We start from the raw sequence: 15,630 nt of genomic DNA, 5'->3' as shown, positions 1-15,630 counted from the left end.
ACATACCTGTCGTATACGTCGGTTTTGTTTTTTCGCTTTAAAGGTAAACGATTCTGGTTGAAGGAAATACGATATTGAATAATTTTGCGTCAAACGTCTACAACCGCACCTCTTTTTTTTTTAATAAAGAAAAACACTTTTTAATTGCGATAATGAAATGAGGTTTAGTCCTTATCGCCAAAATTATTTTTCTTGGGAAATATAAAAGTTACGATGTCTTCATTCCACAGATCCCATTAATCCCATCTGACTTCTATGAATCTAAACGGCTCCAGTTCCCATGTCCATGAACAAATCTCAAGCACAATCTCTCAACGTTGTTGGACTTAACCTTGCTTCTCCTTGCTTCTCTCATTGACAATTATATGTAAGATGTTCGAGTTGGAAGTCCCCAAACTCTTTTTCTTTGTACACCAATTAAAGGACACACTGAAGACATTGTATATTTAGAAGTTCTACAAAATTAAACTGTGATTGTTTTCAGGATTTGTTTTAATAACTTTGTTTATACTCACGTCATCTGATAGAATTTTTTAGAAAATATCTTTTTTATCAGAATGAATATAATTCCTTTAGCATTCTTTAAACTTCCGAGCAACGCCGGGTACTTAGGCTAGTAACAATATCAGAACAAGAATTAATGTGTGTGTGTGTTTTAAAGTGTACTCACATTGAACACAATGAAAAACAGAAACCACCTTTTTTTTTTCGGAGAACGAAAAAAAAACCCCCAGAGAAACGAGACATTCAACATAAAGAATATTCCCCTTCTTCAGTTGTCCCTGTTTCAACTACTCCACACAACGAAGGCAAGGACAAGACGCGACTTCGTTGAAACAGTCCTTCCCGCAAAGCAAATTAAATAAAATTTGGCATTTTTTGCCGAGGGTAAAAGTGGTAACAAGAACAGGACAGTAAAAACAATGAAAAAGTAAAAACAGAAAAAGACAGAACAATGAGAACAAAACAGTAAAAACAAACGATGGGGGCTGTTAAGTCAAGACGATGGAAACATTATTCTGAACGTTTAAGGAAACGAGCTTATGAAAAGACAGTATAAGCCCGTTTAGTCTTTGCAAATGTAGTAGTCATATATATATATATATATATATAAATATATATTTCGCTTGGGCACAGCAATACTAATAACCAGTTGTTACAATCTTTATATATAAAAGTCAAGTTGTGTGTCTGTCTCCTACGATTTAGATTCCTAACTACTCCCACATTTTGCGGTGCAGTGTAACCAAAACCGGGTATCTTATAGTCGTGATTCATATCGAGCCCTTCTGAGTGTTAGCGCGCGTCTACGATGAGTCTACGATTTTAAAAATAATTTACCATCATTTTTTTCCATTTTAATGCATTTTTTCGCTATTATATAAGGGAAGTAACTCTCTAAAAATGTCTACGATGAGTCAACGATTTAAAAAAAAATTTACCATAATTTTTTTCTCCATTTTTAATGCATTTTTTTTGCTATTTTTTGGCTATAACTCTCTAAAAATGCTTATATAGTTATTTCCCTTACAAATCTGAGCAACGCCGGGCGATACTGCTAGTTCAATATAATTATGTTTTAGAGTGGAGCAGCAGGCGAGTACAGAGCATTATATCAATTAACCAATGATAAAAAAAGTAGGAGTTATGTCATCATGTAATCATTCATAAGCTTACGGATGTTTCTACTATAAGGAGTATCGCATTCAGAACTCCGAGGAAGCTATGAATATGTCCGTACAACATCTGTATAACTTCCTCGGAGCCTTTTAAATAGAGTGTACGTTTACTGAGGAAAGTATTTAAATACATCGACCTGGTTATATGCAGAGCGATATATAAGAGTGAAAATCCCCAAATAGGGATTGCTATTATATAAAAGTGACGTAAGTCCAAAACGTTGCTTTTTCAGAAAACGAAAAAAATAGTTTAACCATTCCTTAGCAAAACCGTTGTACTACACTTTGACAATTTTTGATACTTTGGCATCTGAAGCAGTTGCAGATACGATAGTTTGACCAAAAGAACCGGCTGTTGCAAGCAAAAATAAATATTGAAAAAACGCATTTGGCCAAATTTTGTGATACGACAGTTTAACATAATAACAACGACACACACACACACCTACACACACACACACACACACACACACACACACACACACACACATATATATATATAAGTGATAATGGTGTCGTTGAGACCCAAAGGTGTCAGGTAATGCTGAATAAGTGCTATAGACAGACCATAGTTAAGTTCCAGATTCGGTAATTTTGCGAATAAGGGGTTCAACGTTGGTTCTATGTCAGCGTGTGTATATAAGAATTTTTTTGCGTAATAAGATAAAAAAAACCAAGGCTGTGTAGATATTAGAGCATTTATAGATAGGTCTTACAGCTGTTTCTAGGATATTTATTAATTATATCCCTTCATCGGAGACGGTGTGAGAGGATAGTTAAGTCATAGTTAGTTTAGATGTGCACTCTATATTTTGTATCACATCTAAACCAACTATGACTTAACTATCCTCTCACACCGTCTCCGATGAAGGGATATAACTAATATATATCCTAGTAACACCTGTAAGACCTTCTATCAATAAATGTTCTAATATCTACACAGCCTTGGCTTTTTATCTTATTACGCAAAAAATTCTTATATATATAATATATATATATATATATATATATATATATATATATATATATATATATATATATATATATAATATATATATATATATATATATATATTATATATATATATATTGAAAAACCAGAACAAGCACGTGCACGTGTACATATATACACGTTCAGAAAGATAAAAACAGACACCCACATATATACACACATCCGTATCTTATTTCTCTACACATGTGTGTACAGAATCATGCATACAGGTATTGATACACACACACACACACACATTATTTTGCTTCAGCCATTAGTCATGCTGAGACACCACCTTTAGTGATTCAGTCCTGAGGTGGGGAACCGTTTCACGTTGGATGGCCGCATTAAGTTAGTTGTAATCTAATAAGGCCGCATTTAAGAAATTTTAATTAGATATTCTCCAAAATCTACTTTATTTTGTAAAAATTTAACTTCTATATACTAATTAACTTTAAAAAAAATGAAAAAAAACATTTTTGTTAATTGTAAAGTTAACCTTTTAATGACTGTTGGGACTACTTTTTGTAGGAAAGCATTTGAATATTTGGTTGCAGCGTAGTGATCTGAAGTTTCAGTCGATCCTCTATATGAGTATCCGCCATTTGTAACCTTAAGGGTGTTTTGATTTTGGTTAGGTAGGAAATTGTATATTCGCAGCAGTAAGTGATTGACAAGCCGGAGAACATTTATCGTGCATGTTGCCGAAGGATTAGATATTCTATTTCATTTTGCCATGTTTCAGCTGGGTCTTTCTTAACGTCAAATAGGGACTTTAAAATGTCATCTTCTGAGAACACAATTAATTCCATCTGCAGTTCTTTAGGAGCCCTGGAAACATCAACTAGTTGAGGTTGAAATGCTAATTTGAGTGTGATGTCATGATTCTCAGGGTCAATGAACCTTTCATTGTATTACCCAATTAATAAGTCTATAACAGCTGCGTATTCTTCAGATGATTTGCATGAATCCTTACTAACCCTTGCTAACTGGGGAAAATGTTCATCCGAAATTTCCTTTTGAAGAACAAGAGTTTTGAAAAATGATAGCTTTTTTTCCGAAATACTTGGATTTTTCACCACATATCATATATAGACTTAGTTTTAGCTTGCAAAGAAATATTCAAGTTCTTATGCTTTGAGATGATTTCACAAAATGTAGCATTTGTATAGAAATCTTCCTTCAATAATTCACATTGCTGATTCTGTTCTTCATAAAATTTAATTATCTGTTCTTGCAACGATAAACATTTTCCTAACACCTGTCCCTACGATAGCCAACACAATTTAGAATGAAACGGAAAATCCACCCTGAATACCTCATCGGAACTGACGATGCCGTGTTGTATTTGCACGAATATAGTTAACAATACTTACAACTTGTTGCAAAGAGTTACTTAGAATAGTAGATTTAGCACAGTAATTTCGCTGATGTACGATACAATGAAAAGAGATGAGATCATCCGGATCTGATAACACTTTTTTTTATCCGCGCAATAAACTCTTTATGTTTTCCTGTCATGGAAAGTGCACCATCTGTACATACACTCACTAAATTAACCAAATTCAGATCAAATTCACATTTATTTTGAAAGTTTGTGAAGACATCTATTCCTCGTGTTCTACCCGTAAGAATGCCCTAAGTCGGTAACTCTTCGTAGCAAACAAAATCTTCTGTTATGGCCCGAATGAAGTATAAAAACCTATGCTGAGTCAACAGTATCAATTGATTCAGCCAAAGCGATCGAATAATAACATATAATTTCCTTTTGGAATATTGTGTGTTGTTCTGTTACGTTGAGGGCTAATTCATGCTGCCGATCAGTTATGGTTCTCTTTGAAAGAGGCAGTTGTTTGTACTTCAAAACCTTATCGGGGTCTAAGCATCCTAAAATTTCGATAACGCTATTCTTTTATGATTTCCACATCTCTGATTGGCTTCCCCCTTTTTTTTCCGTGAGTGTATATATATTTCTTTACTACCCACAAGGGGCTAAACACAGAGGGGACAAACAAGGACAGACAAAGGGATTAAGTCGATTACATCGACCCCAGTGCATAACTGGTACTTAATTTATCGACCCCGAAAGGATGAAAGGCAAAGTCGACCTCGGCGGAATTTGAACTCGGAACGTAACGACAGACGAATTTCGCCCAGCGTGCTAACGTTTCTACCAGCTCGCCGCCGTGAGTGTATATAAGCTACTTTATAAATTATTTCAGTGGCTTTATTTCCGACTATTTTTTACAACTGCTTGAAATAACCGTCTTTGCTTTTGCTTTGAATCTTTTAATTTCTGCAATGGAGCCTTTTGCACCCCTCCTTCTAATTAGAAATATTTGTGGTCCTTATATGTGACATAATGCTGATGAGCATTGAATTTCTTCAATGTTGATATTGTAGTATCACAAACAAAGCAAATCAACTTATCTCTAGTAGACAAAAAATAATATTGCATTTTCCAATCCTCATTAAAACCACCGTTTTCTTCCTTCAGCGTTCTCTTGGTCTTCTGTGACATGATGGACTGTTAAACAGACAAAATAAAAAAGAATAAAATAAAGCAAATATACACATACGGCCAGGCTGTATAACTATTCTTCAAATGGAAATCCACGTGCACCGTTGCCACAAGCTGATAATCACCGGTGTACTGGTTTGTCATGGGCTCTCGCTAATCAGCCTCGGACAGTCGTGGCATCAATGAGGCGGAGAAATCAACGTGCAATCTAGAGTCGCATTACAACTAAATCATAAGCTGTAATATGTATCCCCACATGAATGTTCTAATAGAACAAACTATACTGCGGCAGTTACAATAAGAGAATCTCTCATATTGGCTTTTGGTGCAAAATGCACGCTAGTTTATATCGCAGCAAGGAGATTTTTTTTTACGCTCTTTTCAAGCCTAGCCAGGCTCACGGGCCCGGTTTCCCGGTTTCTGTGGCGTATGTGTTCCACGCTGCTGGACGGGACGCCAGTCCGTTGCAGCGTTACTCAAGAAACAGGAAGAGAGAGCGAGAGAAAGTTGTGGCGAAAGAGTACAACAGGGGTCGCCACCACCCCCTGCCGGAGCATCACGGAGCTTTTATGTGTTTTCGCTCAATGAACACATACAACGCCCGGTCTGGTAATCGAAACCGCGATCCTCCGACCGCGAGTCCGCTGTCCTAACCACTGGGCCATTGTGCTTCCTAGCGGGGAGATATATCCCCGCCATTTCCAGTGCCGACATCACCAGATCACGTAATTTCGACCTTCCCTGGTCTCGTCAATGATGGACGATCGACCGCTAAAAAGAGCAGCGTCTCATCTCTCCCCGCCAGCGATATTAAAAAAAAAAAGCAGTGCCAGAACAGGCGCTGGTGTCACGATTAACCACTGAGCTTGTTAAAAATCGTATATTATCAATAGAAGCAGTATTAATGCCGAGAGATAATGTTTATTCAAATTTAAATGTGGATGTTCTCTTTGAACAAACTTTACGTTTAGTTCTTTCCTACGCGTTTTAGTATTTCAGATGTATAATTATCAAACTGTGGAGGCGCAATGGCCCAGTGGTTAGGGCAGCGGACTCGCGGTTGGAGGATCGCGGTTTTGATTCCCAGACCGGGCGTTCTGGGTGTTTATTGAGCGAAAACACCTAAAAAGCCCCACAAGGCTCCGGCAGAGGTGGGGTGGCGACCCATGTTGCAGTCTTTCGCCACAACTTTCTTTCACTCTCTCTCTTCCTGTTTCTTGAATAACGCTGCGATGGACTAGCGTCCCGTCCGGCTGGTGGGCGGACACATACGCCACAGAAACCGGAAACCGGGCCCATGAACCTGGCTAGGCTTGAAAAGGGCGACGTTTATTGTTTTTTTTTTTTAACTATCAAACTAGAATTTAATGGCTTCAGTTCCAGTCATTAGCTAACTATCGCAGTATAGTTTGTTATAACAGAACAACTACATTTAAATGGGGATAAATATTACCTCTCCGTATTAATACTATGTCGCTAATATATAAACCATGAGGGTAGCAGGTGTCGAAATAGCCCTTATGACTTATCAATTTTTAAATTGTGGTGGTCACTCAGTGAGAATTAATTCGTTGAGGTTTTCCTTTACTCTTTGGAATTTTTCAAATACGTTCATTTTAAGGATAAAATAAAAATAATAAAAGACGAACAAAAACATATTAGTAACAATAAAAGATTTGTTCTACAAAATTTGGATTTATCCCAGAGGCCACATATAAGGGCCTAGAAGGCCACTGGTTCCCCACCCTTGGTTTAATCGAACAAATCGCCTCAGTACTTATTCTTGTAAGCCCGGTACTTAGTCTATCCGTTTTTTTACCGCCTAACCCCTAAGTTACGGCGACGTAAATCAGCACTGGCTGTCAAGAGGAGGTGGGGCACATACATACACACAAACGCGCACGCGCACATACACACACTCACACACGTACCCATATATGTAATGTTGATTCGTTAGCTACTGCACGCATTTTTTTTCTCTCCTTCTTTCTGTGTTTTTCTCTCTCTGTGTATCTTTCTGTTGAAGAGCGTAGGCTCGAAACGTTAAAGACTTGTTTTATTTATATTTCCTGAGCGCCATACTAATACAATTGTTCGTTTGTTTTCCACCTGCCTTCGTCTTTTGTTTATTTTCATAAAGCTTCCCGTTATATATATATATATATATATATATATTATATATATATATATATATTTCGGATATTTCGCCTAAAACAGATATTTCGCCTTTTAATGTACTGATATATGAATAATATATGGCCTGAGCTAGTTTCACCAGCGATAATAATTAATTTTATTTTATCGCAATTTGACTTGTTTATAATATATATATATATATATATATATATATATATATATATATAATATATATATATATATTATATATATATATATATATTATATATATTATATATATATATATATATATATATATATATATATATATATATATATATATATATATATATACAATACATACATACATACATACATGTGGAGGCGCAATGGCCCAGTGGTTAGGGCAGCGGACTCGCGGTTGTAGATCGTGGTTTCGATTCCTAGACCGGGCTTTGTGAGCGAAAACACCTAAAGCTCCACGTGGCTCCGGCAGGGGGTGGTGGTGATCCCTGCTGTACTGTTTCGCCATAACTTTCTCTCACTCTTTCTTCTGTTGGCCTGCTCGCTTAGCCAGCGGGGTGGCGTCATTTGAAGGCTAAAACAATGCGAAACGCATTGTGACCAGAGATATGTAGCAACATCTGATTGCCTGGTCGGTCACGGTGATATATATATATATATATATATATATATATATATATGTACGACAGGTTTCTTTTAGTTTTCGTCTACCAAATTCCCTCACAAGGCTCTGGTTTGCTCGAGAGGCTATAGTAGAAGACACTTGCCAAAGGTGCCATGCAGTGGAACCGAACCTGGGACAATGTGGTTGAAAAGCGGAACTATACCTAGATATACAGATGTACATGTACGTATGTATTCACACACCCACATAATAAACACACACCTACGCATTACACGCACAGGTGATATACATACATACATGTATACATACATACATACATACATACATACACACACACACACACACACACACACACACACACACACACACACACACACACACACACACACACACACACACACACACACACACATATATATATATATATATATATATATATATATATATATATCAACACTCATCTATAGACGCACACCTGAGTACAGATATAAAAAAATAGATACCTGGACAACTAGGTCGACTCAGATAAGTGTACGGTGATAGACACATTAATAGACATATATAAAACGTAATCACCCCCAGTCTCTCTTTATTACCCTTAGAAATGTTTGATTTTTTGCGTTGGCTTTTGTGAAGATAAGACAGATAATCTAATAGAAATTAAGAAATAAAAGAACAAAACAAAACAAAAAAAAACTAGATTTGACTGATTGTATAGATTTATATATACTCGTTAGGTCATAAACTTATAAACACCTACGTATATGCACATATACAACCCCCCCCCTACATACACATACGCACTCACACTCACACTCACACACATATATACACACACACACATACACACACGAATACACACATTTATCTTTTTTGCTTTGCTTGTTTCAGACTGCGGCCGTCTTGGGGCACCGCCCGGAGGAATTTTTAGTAGAATGTACGAACCGCAATAGTTGTTTGTTTAAAAAGACTGGTGATTGTTTTATTGGTTACTTAAGCCGAACCGCAATGTTAAGGAGATGTAAACACACCTACACCGGTCGTCAAGCGGTGGTGGTGGATGGAGACAAACACTGACACAAAGACACACACATGCACACACGCGCGCGCACACACACATACACATGTATACGACGGGCTTCTTTCAGTTTCTGTCCACCAAATCTACTCACAAGGCTTTGGTCAGCCCGAGGTTATAGAAGAAAGCACTTGTCCAAGGTGACTCGCAGAGGGACTGAACCCCGAACCATGTGGTCGGGAAGCAAGCTTTTAACCACACAGCCACTCTTACACATACTCTCAAGCACACACACATATACATGTATATCTACACACACATTACGTCTATGCATGCATACACACACATATATGGACGCATACTTATATATGCCTATATACATATATACATGTACACACACACATATAGTTTATAGATCCAATGTTGGTAGAATCAACAAAAAATGTACTCCATCCAGTGAAATGTAAATATCAAGATTTTTAGCGTTGGAAAAACCAATCCTAACCTTTTGTGGGTTGATAATACAGTAATACCTAGAATTCTTTGGAAAATTCCTAATAATAGCTTCACGAATCTAAAAATCTCTTACAAATTATATCTTCACATAATACCAACCTGTTAAATATTAATACATTTACTAATACTAACATTGATTTAGCTAATACCATCCATCCATCTAGAATTATTAATACCAAAGTTATTGCATCTGAAGTCAATTCCAACAAACTCAAGTTTATGACAAGTAACTCTAAAATTAAAAATTCTATAAACCAGTATGAAATTACTACTCATAATCAAGTATATTTTTATATTGGAAGCACGTCTTCAAAGTTATCTAGTAGAATTTCTACTCATAACTCGACATTTAGGGACAGGAATAAACGTAACAGTATAGGGCTTAGTAAATTAATTTGAGATCTAAAAGACCACAATAAACAGTTTAATTTAGATTGTTTCATTCTCTCAATCTCGATACCTTATGACAAAGGCAAGAAATTCTGTCTTCTCAGTAATTCTGAACTATTTTTCACTCTTTTGTTTCTAAAAAACCCCCTGTAAACACGGTTATAGAGCGTGCATATCGATGTAAACATTGGCAAAAACACACCTTTAGTTCATATAAGTGATCTCTAGCATATTTTCTCTCTCTAGTTTCAGCTCAGAGCTGCGGCCATTCTGATGCACAGCCGTTATATATAATTTAAACATTAATTTTCTTTTTACATTTCATATTCACTTGATATATATCTTTCCTAGTCTATAAGGTTTTATTTAATATACATATAGTCATATACTTCTCATTTATTTAGTTTTTCTTTACTTTATCCCTCCTTTTTCTATAGGCTACCTCTGACGTTTATATCCTATAACGTTTTTTTAAACAATATTAATAGTGTTCAGTTAATCACTATACATATCCATTCTTTTCTGTTAAAATGTCTTATTGACGAGTTTCATTTCTTCACTTCCCTGAAGAGAAGATTACATTGTTTTACACCATTTTATTCCTTTAGAATAATATCAGTGATATCTTCGAAACATGTGTCGGAAGTAAAAGAATTTGAATTACACCTGCGTTAAACTCCACACACACACAAATATATATATATAATATATATATATATATATATACACACACTGGCGAAAATATATTTAAGACTGATAAAAAGTTAAGTTGTATAAAAATAGTTATTGTCTGCATCATTCGAAAGAGAAATAAATTCTGCATAAGGTGTAAAAGATAAAAATAATTTGTAAGGAGTTAGTAACAACATATTTTGTAAGAAATAGAACTTTTATCATCGGTCTTAAATTTATTTTGACCAGTGTATATATATATATATACATATATATATGAACACATTTATACGCATGTATGTGTATATGAGTGTGTGTTAGTGAATGCCCGATGCGCGCGCGTATAAGCTAAGTGAGTTGCACTGAATGTCGTACACAATAAGTTCTTAATGTACTGAAATCTCCTGCTGAGGTTAGATAAAGAAATGAAGTTTAACGGCATTTGTAAGTATCTCCCAAGTGAAAGAGAAGATAATTTCCAGAAATTAAGGATAAATTCTTGAGATGATGTGCATGTTAAGGAAAGGACAATTTGATCTCTGTTTGCCGGTAGGGATCAACTACACCCACATTATCAATTTCTTTATTGGCCATGTCAATTTAATTTACTTCTTTCTTGCTTACCGATCATCTTTTTACATCTTTACGTATAGGAAAGAGCATATATACAAATATATATGATATGAGCGGGATTTGAAATCATGAAACTATGATCCGCAACAACTGGATGGATGGATGGAGTAAATGTTTCCATTCTCGCCTCTCTTTCACTTGCCATTCAACTGCCAGATCTCTGCCAAATCTATGGCCACTTAGCACCTGCCTAAATCTTTCGACCGCTTTCTTCTCTTTGACTAAGCTCTCCCATCGAAACACTTTTGTTCTACTCACCTTCCGTCGGTCATTTTCCATCTTTCCCTTAGCATGTCTGGACGCCACAAAATAGTATATAAACAGTTTTCTTTGAAATGCAAGTAAGAGGTGTGACCCAATCAATGCCTAAAACATGCAGACGGTCATCTATCTATCTATCTATCTATCTATCTATCTATCTATCTATCTATCTATCTATCTATCTATCTATCTATCTATCTATCTATCTATCTATCTATCTATCTATCTACCTACCTACCTACTTATCTATCTATCTATCTACTATCTATCTATCTATCTATCTATCTATCTATCTATCTATCTATCTATCTATCTATCTATCTATCTATCTATCTATCTATCTATCTATCTATCTATCTATCTATCTATCTATCTATCTTTCTTTCTTCTTTATTTCTTTCTTTCTATCAGTCTATTTACATCTATCTATTTATATCTGTCTGTTTATACCTGTAATTATTGGGACTCTGGGATATGTAACACAATGCCTAAATACCAATCTTGAAAAATTAGGCTTCTCAAAACCAGAAATGAGAAAGCTGAATCCAAGGCTACAGATCCAATCCATCACTGGAACTGTAAAAATCTGTAAAACGTTTCAGAAGTTTATCATAGGAGCATGTCTAGATAATCAACTATATGTATAAGAATAAATGCATAAAACAAAAATACAAGCTTGCTTGCTTGCATGCATACATACATACATACATACATACATACATACATACATACATGCATACATGCATACATACATACATACATACATACATACATACATACATACATACATACATGCATACATGCATACATACATACATACATACATACATACATACATACATACATACATACATACATAATACATACATACATACATACATACATACATACATACATACATACATTCATGCATACATACATATAAAAATAGTCTGTTGATGTTGTTGAAATTCCAATGAAGGGACATCGGATCTAGGTTAGAAACCAGCACTTTTTGTATTGGCAAGAAATCTTGAAATAAAACCGAATAATGACATACATGCATGCATACACATGTTCTCTCTCTCTCTCTCTCTCTCACACACACACACACACACACACACACACACGCAAACACACACATACACAGGCACGCACGCACACACACACACACACATATATGTATTTTAAACTTTGCACGTTTATAATGTGTGCACGGTGTACCGATATATGTATTTCTTTGAACGAATGTACGCGTGCGCACATTATGTCTAGAGAGTTTAGGATTCCTACAAGACCTGAAATTAGGTTTCTGGAAGCCAAAATAATACACACACACACGGACACACACACACACACGCGGACACACACACACACACGGACATGGACACACACACCCACGGACACACACACACACGGACGGACACACACACACACACGGACACGCGGACACACGGACACACTCACACACACGGACACAAACATATACAGTTACAAAGAAAAACAGAAATAGAAACAAAATATAGCACACGATAGATAGACAACTAAATTGACAATAGATATTATTTCTTGCTGTCCAGTTTCCTTCTTTCAATAATCTATTCGGAAAATAATTCTATGCCATATTTGGTTGGTCTGTGTCCAAATAGAGAACATATAATGCTAGCGGCATTTCCTTCACTTTCCCGACATTATCCACTGTTTACAGGAACGGCGTGAGAAGATTGTGGAGATATCTGTAATGAAGAAGAAAAGCAAAGCGTAGATAGGATTGGAGTTCATCTCGTTATTAAAGTTAGAGAAGCCGCCTTGTCACTATTATTTCTGATGCTGGTCTGGATGTGATTTTGTGTAAAAGGTGTATAGGTGTATATGTCAGTGAGTAGGCGCTCACGGGCGCACACACAGAGAGAGACATGTACGAATATGTGTAGATATACATACACATGAATATGTATATGTGTAAGTATAAGAGTGCGTGTATGTGTGTGTATGTGTGTGTGTGTGTGTGTGTGTAAGTGAATTATGAGAGTAGACGCGTATAAACTTAAGTATATGTGTGTGTACGTATACAAATACATACACACACACACACACAAATACACACTCATCCATCTATTCGTCCATCCATCCATCCATCCATCCATCTATAAATACATACATACACATGCATACATACATACGTACATGCATACATATATACATACATACATTCGTGTGTAATTGTATTTGTAACTAAACACACACATGCACATGTGTGTATACACATATATACATATATATGCGTGCGTGCATATATGCGTACACACACACACCACCACACACACCAACGCACATACCAACACACACATATATACTTATACATATATGCGAGCATACACACACACACAAACACACACACCAACACACATACCAACACACACATATATACTTATACATATATGCGAGCATACACACACACACACACACACACATAGAGAGCAAGATAGGATAGATAGATATGCTCACATAAACACAGTTACAGATGACATAACACGGTTGTTGATAAAATTGGAAGCATTCCTAGCGTATGAATCGATATTTGTAAATCGAAGTAGCTAGAGGCTTTCTGTCAGTTATCAAAACTGCCAACTAGACCAACCAGGGATATGGTTTCATTTCCCAGTGGGAGATATTTTCAGGTTTGTTCATTTATAGCATTAATGACCTTCGAAAGAAACGTTGCATCTGTTTTCTATTTATTCGGAATGCTCTGAGCAAAAAGTAGATTTATTGTATTAGGTCGAGCTTTTTTGGGAAATAAATTGTAAAGATGCATTTCGAATTTCACTTGTTTAAAATTGAAATGGAAACTACCGTTTTTAAAAGAGCTTCATTTGTCATTCATATTTAAGAAGTGAAAACGTGCACATCATAGTTTAATATTACGAGGGCGTGCTGAGAAGTTCTTGGCTTTGGGTAAAAGAAAATACAGGAGGATCAGTTAGTTACAGTTTTATTCAACACTAGCAGTATCGCCCGGCGTTGCTCGGGTTTGTAAGGGAAATAACTATTTAAGCATTTTTAGAGAGTTACTTCCCTTATAAATTCGGGCTTTCTTAGCCATTTTTGTTTTGGTGTCTTCAAGCCATGAAGTCGTTGTTCTAAAAGAACGCTGGTTTCCTTCACAACGCATTACGACGTTGATTTCTTTACACTCCCTTCCCCACAGCTTCACGAGGGAGGGAGGGGGAGAAGCAAACAGGTGCAGCTGTGAGCGTGGACGCCAACTCCGCCGCCATCGACATACGATGCATTTTATGCATTAAAATGGAATAAAAAATGATGTTAAATTATTTTTAAAATCGTAGACTCATCGTTGACGCGCGCTAATACTCAGACGGGCTCGATATGAATCACGACTATAAGATACCCGAATTTGGTTAAACTGCACCGCAAAATGTGGGAGGAGTTAGGAATCTAAATCGAAGGGGACAGACACTCACACAACTAGAGTTTTATATATATAGATATTCCCCTCTCAGATTCACTCACTTATTGTAGCGGTCCTTCAGTTTTTCTAAGCCCTGTAAAAGAACTCGGAAGTTGGGCCTTCAACCAGGCCTTTCGCGATACCCTTAAAGCAATGAACTTTTCAGCATCCCCTCATAAATTTCACCCCACCTAAAATGGATGAACTGAAAGTGTATATTCGACATATGTTGTTGTGGGGAGTTAAGAATGGGAAAAACGCCACAGAAACAGCTAAGAAAATATGTAGTGATTATGGTCATGGTGTCATTACTGACCGGCAAGTGAGAAATTGGTTTTTAAAATTTCGGTCCGGAGATTTATCAATGAGAGATCAACTCAGACCTGAAATTTCATCAGACTTCGATCAAGATGCTTTAAGATAATGAGTGGAATTCAATCCTCGTAAAAGTACACAGGAATTAGCAATTGGCCTCAACACTTCTCAATCCATCATCTGCCGCCCCTTGGAAAAGATAGGAAAAGTCAGCAAGCTGGGGGGTATAGGTTCCCCGTACTCTTAGTGCGAAGAATAGGAAAGATCGCATGTCCATAGAGACAAGTCTTTTCTCAAGGCAGAGAAATGACCCGTTTCTCAATAATATTACAGGTGATGAAAAATAGGTCTTTTATGTCAACGTTCAACGCAAAAGGCAATGGATTGACAAAGATAAATCTTCACAACCTACCTCAAAGA

Source organism: Octopus sinensis, unplaced genomic scaffold, assembly GCF_006345805.1.
Source record: "Octopus sinensis unplaced genomic scaffold, ASM634580v1 Contig11718, whole genome shotgun sequence".
Lineage (NCBI taxonomy): Eukaryota > Metazoa > Mollusca > Cephalopoda > Octopoda > Octopodidae > Octopus > Octopus sinensis.
The sequence above is the reverse complement of the archived record's forward strand: the minus strand, read 5'-3'. Positions refer to the sequence as shown.